The following is a 16,622-nucleotide window of genomic DNA, read 5'->3' as shown; positions in this document are numbered from 1 at the left end:
TCCCCCAAAACTTTTCATCTTTTTGAGCAAAGAACTGTTCCAGGTGCCTTTTACAGTCTTCCAGGGAACTGAATTTTTTTCCATTAAGAGAATTTTGTAGGGACTTCCCTGGTAGCACAGTGGTTAAGAATCCGTCTGCCAATGCAGGGGACACGGGTTCGAGCCCTGGTCCGGGAAGATCCCACATGCCGCAGAGCAACTAAGCCCATGCACCACAACTACTGAGGCTGCACTCTAGAGCCCGCGAGCCACAACTACTGAGGCTGCGTGCCACAACTACTGAAGCCCGCATGCCTAGAGCCTGTGCTCTGCAACAAGAGAAGCCACCACAATGAGAAGCCTATGCACCACAATGAAGAGTAGCCCCCGCTCGCCGCAACTAGAGAAAGCCCACACAGCAACGAAGACCTAATGCAGCTAAAAATAAATAAATCAATCAATAAATTTAAAAAAAAAAAGAGAGAGAATTTTGTAAAGACCAAAATAAATGGAAATCCAAAGGTGCAATGTCTGGTAAATACAGTGGATGAATCCGAACTTCCCAGCCAAGCTGTAACAGTTTTTGCCTGGTCATCAAAGAAACATGTGGTCTTGCATTATCTTGATGGAAGAGTATGCGTTTTCTGTTGACTAATTCCGGACACTTTTTGTCGAGTCCTGCTTTCAGTTTGTCTAACTGGGAGCAGTACTTGTTGAAATTAATCGCTGGGTTTTCCGGAAGGAGCTCATAATAGAGGACTCCCTTCCAATCCCACCATATACACACCATCACCTTCTTTGGATGAAGACCAGCCTCTGGTGTGGTTGGTGGTGGTTCCTTTCACTTGCCCCACGATCTCTTCTGTTCCACATTCTTGTACAGTATCCACTTTTCATCGCCCATCACAATTTGTTTTAAAAATGGAACATTTTCATTACGTTTAAGTAGAGAATCGCATGTGGAAATACGGTCAAGAAAGTTTTTTTTCACTTAACTTATTTGGAACCCAAACACCAAAGCAATTAACATAACCAAGCTGGTGCAAATGACTTTCAACGCTTGATTTGGATATTTTGAGTATGTCGGCTATCTCCCGCGTGGTATAACGTTGATTGTTCTCAATTAATATCTCGATTTGATCGCTATCAACTTCAACTGGTCTATCCGACTGTGGAGCATCGTCCAGCGATAAGTCTCCAGTACGAAACTTCGCAAACCATTTTTGACACATTCGATCAGTCACAGCACCTCTCCATACACTGCACAAATCTATTTTTGCATTTCAGTTGCATTTTTACCTTTCTTGAAATAATAAAGCATAATATACTAAAAATGTTGTTTTCTTCCATTGTCAACATTAAAATGGCTACACAAAAATTCACCAATTTTGATGTCTTTTTTTAAATTCACGTTGATATGACAGCTGTCACATACAATCTAACAAAACTGTTTTGAATGAAGTTGAAGACAACTAAGTGCTACTAGAGCCATCTTACGGAAAAAACTGAGCGAACCTTTTGGCCAACCCAATAGTATAAGAGGATAATATCAACTCAAAAAGGTAATTATTACTTCCAAGAACTAGGGAATCACACAACTTGGAATGAATCTTTATCTAGCCTTTAGGTTTGAGCTAGGCTGGTCTCTGTTGCTGTTTTGTCTTTAGTATTCAACTGACAGGGGAAAAAAATCTCCCTTAATCAAAATGGACATTTGGAAGAGTGAGATCCAGCTACTTGTGGTGGGGAAATAACTGGGGGCAGCCTAGGGAATAAGCAGGCCAGCCACTCTTCTAAGTCCCAACCAGCAACCCTTAAAGAAAGTACAACTTCATATGCACCTCCTCACACTTGTATCAACACTCACATATCAAAGAGAAAAATATACACAGTATATTCAAAGATTGTTGCTTGTGAAAACATGGCAAGAACACAAATTCATGGGCCATAACATAAAGAGTCAAAAAGACTGAATTAAGGAACTTCCTCTTGACTGCAGCATGACAAACCTTATTATAGGATAAACTAGTTCAAAAGTTCTCTCTTACTCTAAACTCTCCCTACCCACTTACTGCACATCAGCATCATTACTCCAAATAGACAGGAGCAAAAATAAACTTACATAAAATGACTGTTAACAGTATGACCTTCTTTTATTCACTAACACACTTTATTTTACATTTCCACTTAACACAAGAGCTGTTTCATATATACGTTAACACACCTAAGAAGCACATAAAGAGAAATTAAGAAACTAGGAAAAAAGGCACCATGGTAAATTAGTGGTAAATTGAAATACAATTTCTAAATGAGCTCTTAACGACCAATTAAAGATACAATCACTCCAACTGAATCCCAAAATCGTAACACTTGCAATGTCTGGAAGCTTAGATCTTTCATTTTTCCTTCCTTTCACATGCTGTTTGACCTTCCCTTTGAACAATCCTAACTCTGCAGCAGATGGCAGGGGGAGACTACTGCATTTCTGTAATACACGAAATAAAACAAAAACAAGAAATAAAGAGAAAAGAGGGAGAGGACTCAAAGGAATAGCTAATAGATAGTATTTGCTCTATTACCTGGCCTTTTGCTTCTCCGTAAGAGCACCTCCCCCAGGACTTCCCTGGTGGTGCAGTGGTGAAGAATCCACCTGCCAATGCAGGGGACACAGGTTCGATCCCTGGTCTGGGAAGATCCCACATGCCGCGAAGCAACTAAGCCCGTGCGCCACAACTACTCAGCCTGTGCTCTAGAGCCTGCGAGCCACAACTACTGAAGCCCACAGGCCTAGAGCCCGTGCTCCGCAACTAGAGAAGCCACTGCAATGAGAAGCCCGCGCACCGCAACAAAGAGTAGCCCCCACTTGCTGCAACCAGAGAAAGCCCATGTGCAGCAATGAAGACCCAACGCAACCAAAAATAAATAAATAAGTTTCTAAAAGAAAAAAAAAAAAAGAGCACCTCCCCACCTCACCCCGTACCCTTGGCAATCCTGAATGATTAGAAACAGTCTGGAAAAAAAGAAAAAAGTATCTAACAAATTATAGCTGTTAAATTCAGGAGGCATTTCTCTTCTAGTCACCCCTCTTCCTCAAGCACACACACCTCCGAATCGGGGCAGGAAGAAGAGACTCAGAACAAACTGCTTCACCTCCCAGAAGAGTTATTACTATACTTCACTAGGAACAAGGTCACTACCACCTGGACAGAGAAGCCCTGTCTCATTTTGCCACAACAGAAATATGTGTTTTTTTGTTTTGTTTTTTTTAAATAAAGACAGGAAGGAAAAAAGTGTGTGTATGTATATACATCAAAAGGGTATTTTTCTTGCCCTCCCCCTGTTCCTTGTCCATCAGCACAAGTAAGCAGAGATGACGCAGACTTCCTTATATAATAGCCTGTGATTTCCTAGACTGCAGGCTTTTCCCTTTGTGTTCTGTACACACTTACACATGCGAGTGCGCGCACATTCTCATTGCTTTGCAGCCCCTGGCACGATGCCAGCACTCAGTCAGCTGGTTGACTCCATTCACAGAGCAGCATCGGAGCTGACACGGGAAGGGGGGGTGGGTAGTGAGGATAAGGGGGAGCTAGAACCATCACTGCTACAGACAAAAGAAATTTAAAAAAAGAAAAAGAAGACCTTAGCATAACATTCCTCTCACAGCTTCAGCTTGAAGAAAACTAGAATCCAGAGACCATTATAGCAAAAGGATGAAGTAGAAGGGTTGAGGATCCAAACCAAAAGGAGCTTTGTATGAGAAACAATTATCCTGCAACAAATTTTTAAAAGCAACAGTACTTATTACTTCAACCCCATCAGAAACCTCAGCGTATCACCTTCTACACATAGTGAGGAAAAGGCTGTGAAGAACTGAGTTTCTGCTTTTAGAAAAAGGGGAAATGGGCGGGGGGTGGAGCGGGCAAGACAGTTAAATGTACTTACAGGTATACATTTTTCTGCTCCCTCCTTTAGCTGCCAGGAAAGCTGGAGACAAGAAAGGGGAGGAAACAGAAAAAGGAGGAAAAAAAGGAATAAGAGATGGGTTTAGGTTTGTTTGTTTTGTTTTGTTTTTTTGGGGGGGTTCCCTTTCTCTCTTCTATCGTAAGAGAAGCTCTTTCTATTGCACAGGGGAGGCCTCATACGTGCCAGCCCCCCTGGGAGACCTGCACAAACCCGGTCTCCAAGCGGGCACTGCCCTGCCAATCACATGGCGTACTGTTATATTAAACAAAAGAAACAGGGGGATGCTTACTTTTACCCATGATGCCTAGCGGGGGCAGGAGCGGGGTGGGGGGGATAAAAACCAGCTGTAGCCGGTTTATAACCTCAGGACATGGAATTCTCTCTTAATTTTTAAAAGTCATTTGTGGTACAAAAGTCAGTCTCCCCACCCTAACTATCACCCCCATTATTCTGGACTAGTGCCAAACTTTGCCTTCATTCATGAGAGCCAGTTTCCTCTCAAATCATGATGCTTTAACTGTTTAGTTTCCAAAGCCAACATCCAAGACAGGAAATCACAGCATCAATACCAAACCCCAAATTACCAAAAAATGAAGACATATTGGCAACCAAGCTCCTTTTCTTTATCCCTTATTGCTAGTGCTAGGGAACAGACACTGATAAGACACTAGATAAATTCACTAAAGATTTTTTTCCTGAAGCTGTCTCACAGGTAGTTAGCTCATTTAGCCCTATCAATTCACACCACTCAGGGCAGTTGAATCCACATCTAACAAAAATCATATAGCAAGGTTTCACAGCTAAGTAGTCATAACAGTACATGCAAACTATAAAAATGGCTTAGGTCCTTGTAATATATATTTTACAACAATTTCTCCTAATTAACATTTTTTTTGTTTTAGAACAAATGTCTCCAATCACTTTATAAGGAGTTTGTATTTCCCAAGAGTACTGATTAGGGGTCAGAAAGCGGTGGGAAAGAAATCCAAGACAACCAAAGAGGAGGTAAGGCAGTGTAACTGTTTTGGCGGTCTACTAGCTTGAGGACCTTTACTCTAGGATCTCTGCAAGAAAATAATCTTTATAAACAGTAACAGGGAATGATGGGGGCAGGGGAGAGATTTCCTTACTTTTCAATTGATACCTCTTATCAATATATCCCCCAAATACCTGCCTCATTTGGGCCTCTGAAACTCAAATCATAACTGTACTTATTCCATCAGAATCTCTCACAAGGGACTTCCTTGGTGGTCCAGTGGGTAAGACTCCATGCTCCCAATGCAGGGGGCCCGGGTTCGATCCCTGGTCAGGGAACTAGATCCCACATGCATGCCGCAACTAAGAAGTCCGCATGCCGCAACTAAAAAAAAAAAAAAAAACCCGCATGCCGCAACTAAGACAAATAAATAAACATGTTTAAAATGCCTTAAAAAAAAAGAATCTCCTACAAAACTCTTGTTTTGCCCAAATATTAAAGCTTCTAGAGTCTAGAGAAAATAATTGACACCCTACCCAAAGATACTAATTTGTAAATAAAAGTTTTCCTGAGCAATCTAATATTAACTTCAATTTTCAGAAAAGGAATACTGAGCTAAATCTGAAATAGGTAGTATTGATCACTGGCATAAGACATTCAATAATTTACAAACTACAAAGGAAAACCCTACATCTACATCTACACCAAGCTAAGCTTCAAGTGATTGATGTTGTACCACCTCAGTCACAATAAGCTGTACTTAATAGGAGCCCATCAGAGGTCTCCAGATCTAGATACTATCATTTTAGGAGATAAAGGAAAACATGATGTCTGTGATAAATGCGGGAAAGAAAATAATCAATTTTTCTCTTAACACATTTCCACAAGAGACCAACTATGAATTTCAAACTGAAGTTCACTAGTTTCATGTTTAATCAGGGTAGGGAAGACTGTCCATCTTTTAACAATCATTCAGAGGTCATGCCCATTTAAATCCATACATTTGACTGCATTTAAACATTGGTCAGCCCGTGTGCCACAACTAGAGAGCCCGCGTGCCGCAATGAAGAGCCCGCATGCTGCAACGAAAGATCCTGCATGCTGCAGTGAAGACCCTGTATGCCGCCACAACTAAGACCTGACGCAGCCAAATAAATAAATAAATATTAAAATAAATAAATTTTTTAAAAAACACTGGTTATCAGTGTTTAAGATAACATAAAAGGGTTAGATACAGTTAAGCTGTCGGGAGTGATTACCTTTAGCAAAGAGTTAATTCTCCAACAGTGTACAGGCTAAGACAGTATACTATGTTTACTACAATGCCTGCCTTTATATTAAACTGATTAGTAGTCCAGAGGTACCAGAGATGCTCTCAAACCAACAGGTATTTTTCCTCAGATCCTCAAAAATTAACAACTATCTGGTAGCCAGTGACCCTGCTCTTTTCAGCTAAATCATCATCCTCCAAAACCAAAGGTATTTAATTGTGTAAACTGAAAACTTTAAATTTAGAAATACTCCTCGGTAAATGTTATCCAAGTTGTGATGCTCTGAAGAATATCAAATTCTTTAAGAAAAAGAAAAGATCTAACATTCACTGAGCATTTAATACACTAAATATTTATTTAATCCACGCAACAAACCAGAAAAGTGAGGTCCTTTCCCCGTTTTATAGATATGGAAACTAACTTGGTAAAATTAAGAAATTTGAATGAAGTCGGTCATTCAGCTAACTCATTCAGTAGATGCTGGCTCCAATGTCCACACTTGGTCCACTACAGCATGATGACTTCAGCATTTCTTGGCCAAAACTCAAGAGCCCAGTTCACTATGCTTGCTGTGCCAATCTCCATTCTATGCCACTGGACTAAAGAAAATATCAGCCAAATACAACTGAAGTAAAAAATACAAACTCTTTGATTTCTAATCCTAGAAGACTTCATCCAGGACTTCTTCTGAAAGGCTAATAAACATATACAATCTAGATACGTACAAAAGACATCTGATAGATAAACATCTGGGAAGGTCAAATTATAAAGGGTAATAATCATCGTGAGGAAAAAGGTGATTATCTATCAGGAAACAAGATTCAAATTAATTATAACTAAAAGCTGGAAGGTACTCCTAAAAGACAAATATGAACTTCAGAGAATCAAATACTTTTTTAAAAACCTCAGCAATATCAGAAACAAATTTACAAAAACTATTTAGTTCCCCATCTCTGCTCTTTACAAATTTTATAAGTAATTTGCTAAATTTTTTGTGCCAGTTTTTTTTTTTTTTTTTTTTGGCGGTACGCGGGCCTCTCACTGTTGTGGCCTCTCCCATTGCAGAGCACAGGCTCCGGACGCGCAGGCTCAGCGGCCATGGCTCACGGGCCTAGCCGCTCGGCGGCATGTGGGATCTTCCCAGACTGGGGCACAAACCTGTGTCCCCTGCATCGGCAGGCGGACTCTCAACCACTGTGCCACCAGGGAAGCCCTGTGCCAGTTTTGATATAATATCCTTGGGCTCAGAGAACAAATGGATCAAAATTAGAACCACTGCTAAGGTTAAAAAATAAGATCTAGTTTTTCTTTTTTTACCCCCACCCACCATAAAAATCTATTTTTTTAAAAAAGCCAACTTAAAAATTTTAACATACACCTAAGATTATTTTGTATAAAATTCACAAGCTATTTATTGGTGTCAAAAGCAAACAAAAAAACAAAACAAACAAAAACCCCCCCAAACCAAGCTAAAGTTAAAAATCCCAAGCTAAAAACCCAAGCTGCATAGCTGTTAGTCCTCTCCTGCAAACTCCTTATAGTTCTGTTTTCAGCGGGTCTAGTCTATTTGGAGAAATCAGCTCATGATTTCGAAATTACTACTATTACAGTAACAATCAGATCAAAGAAGAGTAGAACCCCATTCATATGATCAATAAGCTTCCATTTTTTCATTAAGTGTAGATAAGCTCAACTAATCAAAATGAGAAGTTAATTCTTAAGGCATGGGAGTTCTTCTCCACATATTTAGAAACAGTACATGCAATCAAGCAGTACTACAAAGAAAACCATTTTGCTGTCCCAAGCTTGATGCACAAATTGGGAATTACTTCCAGAATAATGCACTGATTTAGTCTTTAAAAACAGGTGATTTATGCTCATTAAGTAAAACAGAATAATTCCTATTTTAATGGAGAAAAAAATCAGTCTTCAATTACTTCAGAGTTATAAATTAGTGATTGATGATACTGAAGTATCTACCACTAATTGGGAGGATGTATTTATTAAAAATTTGGTTAAAGCAAATAAAAACTAACTACACTGATACAGCAGAATATGGACTGGGTCTTCTTACACAGGTACTAAAGAAAATGAGAACAAGATTTCCTGTTCTGAGATAGTATCTAAATTAAGGAGTACTGTTTTTTTTTTTTCCAAAGTAGTATTCCTCAATGTGTTCCGTCCTGGGTTTATAGGAAATAAAATTGTTGTAGAGGGAACTCACTGGTGGTCCAGCGATTAGGACTGGGTGCTTTCACTACCAGGTCCCAGGTTCAATCCCTGGTCGGGGAACTAAGATCCTGCAAGCCACGTGGTGAGGCCATAAAAAAAAAAAAATTGTAGAGACGACAAACATCTCTACTGTTCAAGTTCTGCAAATAATAAAAAGTTACTCTTATACCCTACTCTCAGTGACTTAATCAGCATATAGAAGAAGCAAATTACATCCACTATTTCATCTCTCATGAGACATAAAATGTTCCTAGACCAGTCTTTTCTATGAGGATGGTTTACCCTCCCAAGGGCACTGGGGAATTTCACTGTCTATCCCTAGGAAAAAGAAACATGAAAATCATCTAGAGCATTAAGTTAGTATTTAACAACTACAAAATAATAATTCTCTTCCAAAAAACAAAGCAACTCCAGGGGGATCCACAAGGTATCTAACTAGTATAGTCTCAGGGACTTCCCTGATGGCGCAGTGGTTAAGAATCCACCTGCCAATGCAGGGGACACAGGTTTGAGCCCTGATCCGGGAAGATCCCATGTGCCATGGAGCAACTAAGCCCGTGCGCCACAACTATTGAGCCTGCGCTCTAGAGTCCGCAAGCCACAACTACTGAGTCTGTGTGCCACAACTACTAAAGCCCACGCGCCTGGAGCCCATGCTCTGCAACAGAAGCCACCGCAATGAGAAGCCCACGCACCGCAACGAAGGGTTCCCGCCGCTCACCGCAACTAGACAAAGCCCGTGCGCAGCAACAAAGACCCAATGCAGCCATTAATTAATTAATTAATTAAATTTTAAATAAATAAATAAATAAATACTATAGTCTCAAATCCCTAACTTATTCTCATCCTTGTATCAGCAGCATGCTATTGATTCCTAGGGACCAGGCCTGAGAACATCTCCTTTCTTAATACTTGACTGCTGTTTTCATTCTCTCCTATTTGTACCTTCCCTGTACCTTTATAGGGGTGCCAAGTTCTTTTCAGACAAGTTACATTTAAATGTTCACACACATCTGACAATAAAAATGCAACTCAAGGGACTTCCCTGGCAGTCCAGTGGTTAAGACTCCACGCTTCCACTGCAGGGGGCATAGGTTCCATCCCTGGTCAGGGAACTAAGATTCCGCATGCCACGTGGCACAGCCAAAAAACTAAAATAAACAAACAGACGAACAAAAATTTCAACCCAAACATCCTAAACACCTGTCATCAACTATGTGCCACAGAGAAAAGACATGTTTTACTAGTCAAATTAACATTTTGCCATAGATTTTCTAAGCACATGGATTCTTTTTGACTAGGTATCCACCAGTGTCTCTCCCTCTCTAGTTTTCAAAGGGTAGAGCTCCTAGTCTATGAGCAGCTTTGCTTAAAGCTTCAGATATTTTACTCTGCATTAAGCTTCTCATCTTTCGCTTCTGTTGCAAAGACTGCTCTTAGCTTTATCACTAAATCACAGACAATGCCTATAATGCATATATTATATATACACACACGCGCACACGCACACGCACACACACACAGAGCTACCCTCTATATGCTCATGTTCCACTCAATCTCTGATTTTAAAAGAGCCTCCAGGAACTTCCCTGGTGGTCCAGTGGTTAAGACTGAGCTCCCAATGCAGGGGGCCTGGGTTCAGTCCCTGGTCGGGGAACTAGATCCCTGCATGCTGCAACTAAGAGCCCACATGCCGCAACTAAAAGATCCTGCACGCCACAATGAAGATCCCTCGTGCCACAACTAAGACCTGGCGCAGCCAAATAAATAGACATTAAAAAAAAAAAAAAGAGCCTCCAACAAGGAGGAATCTAAGATAAAATAAATTATCACAGCTACACGACTTCCATAAACTTTAAAAATCTATCCTCTACTTTAATAATTACCACACTGAATTCCTCTGCTCAACAGGCTATGCTAGAACTAGATCTAACTATCCATTAATGATCAGAGATGGAGAAATTGCTTTGGAATCTAACCTACTGTCCTGACTGGGCAAGTTAAGAATTCACTTCAATCTGTGACAATCTTGGTACACTTATGAGACAACCAGTTACTAGAATTTCAGGACAACCACCTCATATAACACTAATGAGATAAATGGAGGCCAACATAAAAGGAAAGATTTGGAAAGAGAAAAGTGGTAAATGTCTGATTGTCAAATTTAAATATCTTCAAAGTATGTTCTCTATATTTTCAACATTAAAATTAACAACCTCAGTAATAGTGGCACTTTGGGCCAGATAATTCTTTGTTCTAGGGTCTGTCCTGTGCACTGTAGGATGCTTACTCTGGCCTCTACACACTAGACGCCAGTAGTAGTACCACCACCACCAGTTTTGAGAACCAAAAATGTCCCCATACACAGCCAAATGTCCTGTAGAGGGCAAAATCCTTCCCAGTTAAGAACCATTAGATTAGAGTGAACACCACCAACATGATTTTACTCTCAAAGAGGTCTGTGGCTAGTGTTACCAACAACCTCAACCCTGAAGTTTAACACAAATACTATCAGAGGAAGTAAGAAAAGTAATAGTGTCAAATACCTTTAGGGGTGGGGAAGGATAATGACTAGGAGGGAGCATGAAAAAGGCTCCTGGGTGGAGGTAATCTTCTATATCTCTATCTAGGTGGTCACCTTACAAAACATTTTCTGTATTTATACTACACCTCAATTAAAAAAAAAAGTTTACCAAAAAAACCCAAAACAAAACAGAGGGACTTCCCTGGTGGCGCAGTGGTTAAGAATACGCCTGCCGGGCTTCCCTGGTGGCGCAGTGGTTGAGAGTCTGCCCGCTGATGCAGGGGACACGGGTTCGTGCCCCAGTCCGGGAAGATCCCACATGCTACGGAGCGGCTGGGCCCGTGAGCCATGGCCGCTGAGCCTGCGCGACCGGAGCCTGCGCTCCGCAACGGAAGAGGCCGCAGCAGTGAGAGGCCCGCGTACCGCAAAAAAAAAAAAGAATACACGTGCCAATGCAGGGGACATAGGTCTGATCCCTGGTCTGGGAAGATCCCACATGCCATGGAGCAACTAAGCCCGTGCACCACAACTACCGAACCTGCACTCTAGAGCCCACGAGCCACAACTACTGAGCCTGTGCGCTGCAACTACTGAAGCCTGCACGCTCTAGAGCCTGCGTGCTGCAACTACTGAAGCCTGCGTGCAACAAAGAATTATCTGGCCCAAAGTGTCACTATTACTGAGGTTGTCAATTTTAATGTTGAAAATACAGAGAGCATATTTTAAAAAGCCCATGCTCCGTAACAAGAGAGGCCACCACAATGAGAAGCCCGCACATCGCAACGAAGAATAGCCCCCGCTCGCCATAACCAGAGAAAGCCCGCACACAGCAATAAAGAACCAATGCAGCCAAAAAAATAATAATAAAATAAATAAATTAAAAAAAAAACTGATAGGCAAGAAGCTTGATAGTATTTCCTTGCTTCAGTGCTGCTAGAAATCAGGTGCAAAAGGTACAGAACCAAAACATCTGAGGAGCAGGGAGATGAGTACCTAAATATTTCTTGATGATGCAATGATTTACTCTTGAATTCAAGAGAGTTGACAGTATTCAGGTCCTTCCTTTAGCACACAGCTCCAATTACTCATTCTTTTTTACCTACAAAGCTTTCTAAGATTGATAATCACATCTGAGATTAGGGTCATATATATCCTGTTCACTGAGACTTTCATACCTTTGATTTTGGAAGTTAAGAATGGCCCTTCAGGGCTTCCCTGGTGGCACAGTGGTTGAGAGTCTGCCTGCCGATGCAGGGGACACGGGTTCGTGCCCTGGTCCGGGAGGATCCCACCTGCCGCGGAGTGGCTGGGCCCATGAGCCATGGCCGCTGAGCCAGCGCATCCGCAGCCTCTGCTCCACAGCCTCTGCTCCGCAGCAGGAGAGGCCACAACGGTGAGAGGCCCGCGTACCGCAAAAAAAAAAAAAAAAAAAGAATGGTCCTTCAAAAACCCCTCTAACAAGAAAATCTCTAAGTAGCATTAAAGAGGTCTGCATGAGATCAGGTATGAAATATATTGGCTCCTAACACTAAGACAGTTTGCTTATCCCCAAGCAAAAACCCCACTCAAACAGGAACTGGATTCTCTACTCCAACAAGTAGGGCAGATAAAAGGGATAATCTGAAACAAAAAGGAAAGTAGGAGGGATCATAAAAACTGAACAGCTTGTGAACCTGTAAGAGTGGACCGCAATATTTTCAGACCAAGAAAGCAATTCCTAATACTGACTGAAATATTAACTACAGAGAAGTTTAGAAGATCTTCCTATATCCTACTTGTACATCCATAAATTTCTTAGGAAAAAAAAATGTCATCAGACCAGATATTTTATGCTTCATTGCTTTTTATATCCAAGGCAACAGTATTAAGATCCCTTTTTGAAGGGTCTTTTAAAAAAGAAAAATTCATTAACCAAACATTTCCAGTTGAATAAAAAATACTGTAGCTATGGCTTTGAAAACTAAAACAATATCGCTTAAAACACCTTTTATAAGGAAGAAAAAATGAAGAGCACTGATTTTATTTTTCCGTTTCTTCTAATATAATGAGAGCAGAACAGTCTTATGTAACCTGGGGAGAATGTGAACAAGACAGTTACCTCAAATAGGATTACTTGACTTTTGGCGCTGAATGTCTCAGACTACCCAATGGAGTGCAAGGGAAAGATTAACGTTTCTCAGGGAAATAAGTCATGACGTTTTTACAAATAATCAAAATTACATCATGTTGCCCTGAAGTGGAAGTATCTGCATAAGAAAAATTTCTTCTGTAGGGACCTAGCACTATGTCTTTAAAAAACATCAACTATACTGCAATGGATTCGAAACACCACTACTGCTATATAGGTTAAGTTCCCAAAACTAAACACTTGGCCAAAGTTTAATACACCTAAATGTAAAAGAAGGATTACTGAAAGAGATGTCCCTACTTCAGTGACTTTGTATGTTTGCATATTCAAATATTACATTCCTTTAAAATGCTGCTGCTCTACTGAAAATTGTCGGAAATAATAAACAATAAGCTACCAAAACACCAATCCCAAAGCTCTGGTAGGTATTTAAAACTGTCAAATATCCAAGGTTATCAGGAACTTTAATAATAAGCAAGTTAAGGAGTGATTCAAAGGGGGAAAATACATTAGACTTAGACTTACTCAAGAAGATAAGACTACTACTGGGCAACCTTTTTTTTTAATTTTAAAATATTTATTTATCTATTTATTTATTTAGGTTGTGCTGGGTCTTAGCTGCAGCACGTGGGGTTGCAGCATGCGGGGTATTTGTTGTCCCATGAGGGCTCTTTAGTTGCAGCATGCGGACCTCTTAGTTGCGGCATGCAAACTCTTAGTTGCAGCACGCAAACTCTTAGTTGCAGCACACGTGTGGGATCTAGTTCCCTAACAAGGGCCCCCTGCATTGGGAGCACCGAGTCTTACTCACTGGACCACCAGGGAAGTCCCTGGGCAACCATTTTTAAAACTTCCATGAAAGTCAACATCCGGCTGACTTTTCTTTGATTTGTATGTTCTTTCAAAAAACACAATCTGGGGATAACTACCTCCAACTTATTACAAGTATTCACCAAATAGCAGCTCATCTGCCCAGTTATATCACCATTATTCTAGGAAAAGAATTCATCTATACCACAGATTGGCCTTTTTCTGTAGAGGGCCAGACAGTAAATATTTTAGGCTTTGAGGGCCTTATCCTTCTTTTTTTTGCGGTACGCGGGCCTCTCACTGTTGTGGCCTCTCCCGTTGCGGAGCACAGGCTCTGGACGCGCAGGCTCAGCAGCCATGGCTCACAGGCCCAGCCGCTCCGCGGCATGTGGGATCTTCCCGGACCGAGGCACGAACCCGTGTCCCCTGCATCGACAGGCGGACTCTCAACCACCGTGCCACCAGGGAAGCCCAGGGCCTTATCTCTGTTGTGACTATTAACTCTGATATTGTAGCAGTGTGAAAGCTGTCATCGACAATATGTAATAAGGGTGATAATTTCCAATGAAACTTTATTTATGGACACCAAAATCAGAATTTTCTATAATTTTCACATATCATGAAATATCCTTCTTTTGATTTTGTTCAACCATTTAAAACCATAAAAAGCATTCAAAATTCTTAGCTCATGGACTGGACAAAAACAAGCAGCAAGCAAAATCTGGTCTACCAGCCCTTAGTTTTGCTGACTCCTGATCTATACTTCTCATTTACCTTTTTTTAAAAATAAATTTATTTTACTTTCAGCTGTGTTGGGTCTTTGTTGCTATGCGCGGGCTCTCTCTAGTTGCGGCAAGCGGGGGCTACTCCTCATTGCAGTGTGCAGGCTTCTCAATGCGGTGGCTTCTCTTGTTGTGGAGCACTGGCTCTAGGTGCATGGGCTCAGTAGTTGTGGCTCGTGGGGTCTAGAGCACAGGCTCAATGGTTGTGGTGTATGGGCTTAGTTGCTCCGTGGCACATGGGATCTTCCCAGACCAGGGATAGAACCTGTGTCCCCTGCATTGGCAGGCGGATTCTTAACCACTGCACCAACCAGAGAAGTCCCCCTCTCATTTATTTTTTTTTCAATTTATTTATTTTATTTATTAATCTTTGGCTGCATTGGGTCTTCGTTGCTGCACGCGGGCTTTCTCTAGTTTCCGTGAGTGGGGGCTACTCTTTCTTGCGGTGCGCGGGCTTCTCATTGCAGTGGCTTCTCTTGTTGCGGAGCAGGGCTCTAGGCACGTGGGCTTCAGTAGTTGTGGATTGAGGGCTCTAGAGCGCAGGCTCAGCAGTTGTGGCGCACGGGCTTAGTTGCTCCCCGGCATGTGGGATCTTCCTGTACCAGGGCTCAAACCCATGTCCCCTGCATTGGCAGGCAGATTCTTAACCACTGCGCCACCAGGGAAGCCCTCTCATTTACTTTTATTAAACACTTCAAATTCACAAAAAAGTGTAGAGAATAATATAACAACCATTTACTTATCACACTAGCTTAAGAGATATAACATTACAAATAAAACTGAAGGTAAGGGCTTCGCTGGTGGCGCCGTGGTTGAGAGTCCGCCTGCCGATGCAGGGGACGCGGGTTCTTGCTCCGGTCCAGGAAGATCCCACATGCCACGGAGCGGCTAGGCCCGTGAGCCATGGCCACTGAGCCTGCGCGTCTGGAACCTGTGTTCCGCAACAGGAGAGGCCACAACAGTGAGAGGCCCGCGTACCGCAAAAAAAACAAAACTGAAGCTAAGTATTCCAATCCTATTTCTCTCTTCCTTTCCCCAAAGGTAACCACTACACTGAATTTGTTTGTTTTTGTTTTTTTTCTTGCGGTACACGGGTCTCTCACTGTTGTGGCCTCTCCCGTTGCGGAGCACAAGCTCCAGACGTGCAGGCTCAGCGGCCATGGCTCACGGGCCCAACCGCTCCGCGACATGTGGGATCTTCCCGGACCGGGACACGAACCCATGTCCCCTGCATCGGCAGGCGGACTCTCAACCACTGCGCCACCAGGGAAGCCCTGTGGGTTTTTTTAGTACTTTTACTTTATGTGTGCAGGTATAACTACATAAAACATATCATTTTTCAAGTTTAAAATTTTTATGGGATTATATAATATACATTTGTATATCACTTTGCAACTTACTTTTTTAACATTACCTTTGATAATTCATCCAGGTTGATACATGTAACTAGTTCATTCATCTTATATGGTATACAGAATGCCAACTATGGGATATCACAATTTAGTTTTCTACTTCCTGTTCACTCAACAAATTAATTACATAGTATATGGCAGGAATTGTTTTAGGTGCAAGGGCTACAACAGTGAATAAGGCAAAATTCTTCTCTCCATGGAGTTTACTCTGATAGACACTAGCACTTGCTCTTTACTGATATTACCTCTTTAAAAGTGAAGTCTCAAAAGTGACCCTAACCTAATTTTATCCAAAGCATAAAAGAAAGTGGAAAAAAAAAAGCCATCAATTTTACTTAGTAAATGGAAGAGAAATCCTTTCTCCTTCATTAAGGTTTGTTTAAAGATATTTCTTGCTAAGCTAAAAGAGATAAAAGAAAACTTCAAGAATAAATTTCACCCCAAATATCAAAATCTTTAAGCTTCTAACATTTTAAAATTAGAACCCAGGGCTTCCCTGGTGGTGCAGTGATTAAGAATCGCCTGCCAATGCAGGGGACACG

General features: G+C 41.5%; 1 protein-coding gene across 6 annotated transcripts in view; it reads right to left on the bottom strand.

The window, feature by feature from the left end:
• GATAD2B (GATA zinc finger domain containing 2B) overlaps positions 1 to 16,622 on the bottom strand; it is an 83,463-nt gene that overhangs the window by 50,347 nt on the left and 16,494 nt on the right. The window contains exon 2 of one of the 6 annotated variants that reach the window (XM_033414460.2): positions 3,925 to 3,966. The exons of the other annotated variants lie outside the window; for them this stretch is intronic. The gene's annotated coding sequence lies outside the window, so the exon portion shown is untranslated. The remainder of the gene's footprint in view (positions 1 to 3,924; positions 3,967 to 16,622) is intronic. 6 annotated transcript variants of the gene reach the window in all.

The sequence above is a fragment of the Orcinus orca genome, chromosome 1, assembly GCF_937001465.1.
Source record: "Orcinus orca chromosome 1, mOrcOrc1.1, whole genome shotgun sequence".
Lineage (NCBI taxonomy): Eukaryota > Metazoa > Chordata > Mammalia > Artiodactyla > Delphinidae > Orcinus > Orcinus orca.
Note: the sequence above shows the minus strand (reverse complement) of the source record. Positions and strands in the feature narration are given on the sequence as shown.